Here is a 4,838-nt window from a genome sequence, read left to right on the forward strand (position 1 = left end):
TATATATATATATATATATATATATATATATATAACCCGTGGAAACCACGGTTAATATGTTTAAAATTATTATATAAAGACAAAAAACAAAAACAAAAAGGTACATGGTTTCAAATAATCACCATTAAGGAACCATTCTGTTACTAAAATTCTATGAAAACATCACATATAAAAAATATAAGGGTGTGATACTAAAAGTTATAATTAAAATAAAAGGAAGTATAATGATGTGATAATACAAAGTTGTAATTAAAAAAAATGTAAAAAGTTATTAATATTTTTTTCCTTTAAAACCAATACCTACTACATAACATATATGTAGTAATTTTTATATAAAGTTGTAGTCATTAAAAATCATAATCAAATCAATTTTAAAAAAAACATATACAAATAGTCCTTATATAAAAATCTACATTTAATTTGACATAAACGAATTAATATTAAAAAAGAAAATACATTGTATTTGTCTTTCATATGCATACAAATAATGTAGATACACAGAAAGTTTTTACATCATTTTCTTTTGTTGGCTAATGGTACACCTAAAACACACCCTATATTGAAGAACACATACAATCAATTGAATCAGTAGACGATATTTTGAAGTGAAAATATAAACGATACTCCTGATAATTAAGTTGTGATGTTGAAGAGCAACGAATAAGCCGAGCCTTGACATACAAAAGCCTACAGGTCTACAGCCGACGAAGAAGACGACAACAACGCCCGATGGAGATGTACAGGGTAGCAATGGTCGACGGCGGCCGGTCGTGGAATCAACGACTCACCAAGAGGCTGCGGGGTGAATAAAAAGGTCAAAAATCAGAGATACGATTTGACAACGGAAAGAATTTGATGAATAGCAACGAATCTAACAAAAAGGTATTTAGGTTTTTAGGATTGAGAGTTTTGAGTTCGTAGAGATACTTATAGATTTTTCAAAATTTTCAATATCCTACACAAAAATCAAATAACGATTTTCATAAATTTTAGTTAGTCATTAAACATTTTTCTCGTATCTATTAGCACCCATGAAACTGGCATTTCAATTCGACTTTCTTTGTAAATTGTTGTTCCTATGAGATTTTTTGGTTGTCAAAATCTGGGCAAAAAATATGTTAATAAGAGTTATTCCGGTTTAACTATGCATTTTTGTTTCCTTTTAAAATCTCAACCTAAATCATACTTCAGTTTTGAAATTAATTTCGTCCCCTTGTTCATGAACTTGATGGCCGCTATTTAAAAATGAAAGATAATGTTATAGTTTGAAAATATCATAATGCATAACATTCCATAGGAAGTAAATATTTGAAACTATAAATTCATTAGCTAATAAAAATATGAAAATATAAATATTCATTGAAATTAACAACCAAAATTGTCTTAAACATCCTTTAAGGCAGCCTAGTATAGCATTTTACTATTCAAAGTACAATGTTATAGTTAGTAACGGTCCAACATTAAAGAATCAGAATTAACAAACTATATATTAAAAGAATAAAGTAAAATGTTAGTAAGAGCGAACATAAAAAGTGTAAGGATGGTTAAGTAAATCACATTTATTCATCTTTTTAATAATCATTAAGAAAAAAAACAAATTTTGACTTATATTTTCATATGCAGGTCTCACATTGGTTGGCTGTTGGCATAATATTCACAGACGATTGCATAGATGCAAGACATGCTCCAAACTTTTAAGTAAGCATCCACACCTTGTTATAAGTAATCCAAGCAATTACTTTCATATTTGATAACATAAATCATCAGATACAATAATAATAAAAACGTTGGTGCACCCTTTACAATCATCAGTTTCCTTTTTATATTTTTTTAAAGAGGTTAAAATCACACAAACAATATTATAAATTGTCAAACAAACAAAAGTACATTGCTATTTCTTACATATAGATACATTAAAATTACATATATTGGCCTTGTTTATTAGTATTTGTAGAAATGGTCCATATTACAGTAAATTCGTAGGAATGGTCCCGCTTCAAGTGAAATTTATAGGAATCGTCCCTTTAACAGTAAATGTACAATAAAACTACATATATAGGCCTAGAGAAAAAAAAGAAAAAAATACACTTTATTTTAACACAACATATAAACGACAATTATTAAAGTAACTTTTGGTGCAGCAAGTATAAAAATTTTATGCCAATTTAATCAACAATAATTATACCAGAACACTTATAAACACATCAAAACTTATTGTCAAAGTAGAGTATAATTACTTATATGCCCTTCTTTAATCTATTACCTCATTATGAAAATCGAAATTTGCCACACACTTTAAGAAAATTATTGTTTTACCAATTTTTGTGTTTAGCACTTTGACTAACTTTTCATACTTTGATTGTAGATTTCAATTTGGAATAACCAGATTTATGCTATATGATATATTCCTTTTTTTAATCAATATTTCTATTTACTTTCAAAACACACATCCACACACCACATACTTGCGACAGTCTTTTTTCACAATGTATTTTAGATAAAATAAAATGAATGATTTGACAAAAAAAGCGTAATCAAAATGCTTATGGTAACTGTATATGTCTATGTGTGTGTTTGTGCTTCCTTTACCATATACATGTTTAGAGGATGGTACATCAGAATCATATCAGAAGGAGAAGAAGAAAGAAATATAAATAAACAACAGAATATAGAGCACATAAACAGAAATCAATGAACAATTATTTGTTTTATACTAACCGGATGGATTAAAATGTGTGAATGCAAAGGGTAGTTTGCAGAGATGAAAAATTATCGATTGAAAGCTCTAAAGACGCCAATAAAGAAAAATTATCGATTGGAGGTATATATTTGGTATAAGATAAGGTAGTGATATATCAGTAGCTGATTTAGGGGGATATCATATATTTATTCTTAATGTATTTAGAAAATTAAAACGTAATTACAATGTTTTAAATGCAGGTAATAATGGAGCATTAAAACTAATTTGCTGATTAGTAGGAACTGAAGATTTCGAGTTTTGACTGCAAGGAATGGGCGGGAAAAGCAGGCAAAACCTAGCTGTGGAATTGACACGTGGCAAGATGGCAGATTAAAATGGTGACATGTGGCGGTTTAGGGAGTCTTTTATTAGGAATATATATATATATATATATATATATATATATATATATATATATATATATATATATATATATATATGTCGACATAGTGTGATTGGGTTGAGGCGGTCCTACTTTGCGCTGAAGGCCAAGATACCCTGGGCGGTCCGGATAGGCTGTAGGCCCTGCAAGGCAGTCCAATCATGGCGAAGGCCCGTAGGGCAGTCCATATAGGCTGTAGGCCCTGCAAGGCACTCTAGTCAAGCTGAAGGCTCATATTTTCATGGTATTGTTTGATGTGTTGTGTGATGGTAGTTTGGGGGAACTTACTAAACTTTGGATTACAGTTTTAGTTTATTATTTCAGGTACTTCAGAGGATCGTGGGAAAGCGAAGACATGATCATGCACATTTTCTGTTTTTATGACATTGGTTCTTTGGATACTATGATTTTGATTAATACTTTTGAAACAATGGTTTGATTTGTAGGAACTTTATGGTTAATGGATGATTTTGAAAAGTTAAAATTTATTGTGATTTTTAGAATGTTACATCTATTGTGCTTCTTGATTGTGTGCGGTCATGTTTCATCTAACGTTGTGTTGGTGGTAGTTGGATTGTCGAAGAGTGCGTGTTTCAGAATGGTATGTCTCCTATACTTTAGAAAGTGGATACTAGGATGTTGACTAGGTCCTTATAGGTCAGTAAGATGATGACAGTGTGTCTTTAGGCCCATCGGATGTTGGTTGGGAGTCTTCATGTTTGTGGTTGGGTGATGGCAGGGACAGTGAGGAGCAGTGAGCTTCTCATCCCAATGGTTGGATAAAATCACGGAATGCAGTGAGCTATCATAAATTACACTTTGTGAGTAGGGATGGTAGTTGTGTAGCGGTGACCCGTGTGTTGGTTTGTTAATCGTGTGGCATTGACTGTGATTGAGCAGTATAGTATTGCCACTGATGGCTCAGTGATTGGAAGGATGGGTTAAGTAGTGGTAGGGTGTTGACTTGCTGAAAATGTCATGGTGGTATTCTAGCATTTCACCATTGGGATTCTTCTTAGTGGATTCGTGTTCGTTTTATGTTGAGATTTTGTGTTAATTTTCTCACTATTTTACCTATGTCATGGTAGGCTACTTGCTAGACTAGCTGATTCTTAGTTGCTAATTGTTGTTATGAGTATTTTCAGAGTTACTAATAACTCTAGGATTGTTGATAGTCCTTAGGACTTCTGACAGTCCTAGGTTTGCTGATAACTCATAGTTATTTAGATTGACAGAGGGGGGGGGGGTAGTTGTATGCTGGTTAGAATACCAGGAGGTCGGTGATCCGGGTGGCTATAAGTCTCATGGGTGTCTTGGATGATAATTGTGAACCTGAGCGGTTTGTGAAGATTGGGTGTCACGTGAGTCGTGTTTGGCCATGGTTTCGCTCGTTGGAGCAGTTTGTTGGTCACGACTTGTCAAGAAGGAAAATGTGCAGTTGGGGGCTTTTAGGTGATTTCTGAGCTCAAGATGGGTTGAACTCTTGATCGGGATGTTTTGAATGATGTTATGCACATGTTAGCAGTGTCCCTGGTTAGGGACTATGGGGTATGTATGGCGATTTAATAATCGTTAGCTGTTATGTATGTCTCTAGATATTGAACTATTGGGATTTCAGTTTGTGTAGTACACTGATGAGGATGGTTAGAAGATTCAGTTTTGGGAATTCCCGTTAAGTTGGGGGCTTTTAGGTTGAACTCTTGATCGGGATGTTTT

At 32.7% G+C, this 4,838-nt stretch overlaps 1 long non-coding RNA gene across 5 annotated transcripts; it reads left to right on the plus strand.

Annotated features, from left to right (window-relative positions):
- The first annotated feature begins 522 nt into the window (after positions 1 to 522).
- LOC145164401 (uncharacterized) lies at positions 523 to 3,610 on the plus strand. Of its 5 annotated transcripts, none has more exons than XR_013739818.1 (5): positions 523 to 882; positions 1,624 to 1,698; positions 2,748 to 2,844; positions 2,941 to 3,366; positions 3,447 to 3,610. It is a non-coding gene; the product is annotated as an uncharacterized LOC145164401 (long non-coding RNA). The 5 variants fall into 5 exon arrangements; XR_013739821.1 differs by having other exon boundaries at positions 2,748 to 2,821; XR_013739819.1 differs by having other exon boundaries at positions 2,753 to 2,844.
- The last annotated feature ends 1,228 nt before the right edge of the window (positions 3,611 to 4,838 follow it).

The sequence above is a fragment of the Lactuca virosa genome, chromosome 1, assembly GCF_052849685.1.
Source record: "Lactuca virosa cultivar CGN04683 chromosome 1, Lactuca_virosa_CGN04683_v6, whole genome shotgun sequence".
Classification (NCBI taxonomy): domain Eukaryota; kingdom Viridiplantae; phylum Streptophyta; class Magnoliopsida; order Asterales; family Asteraceae; genus Lactuca; species Lactuca virosa.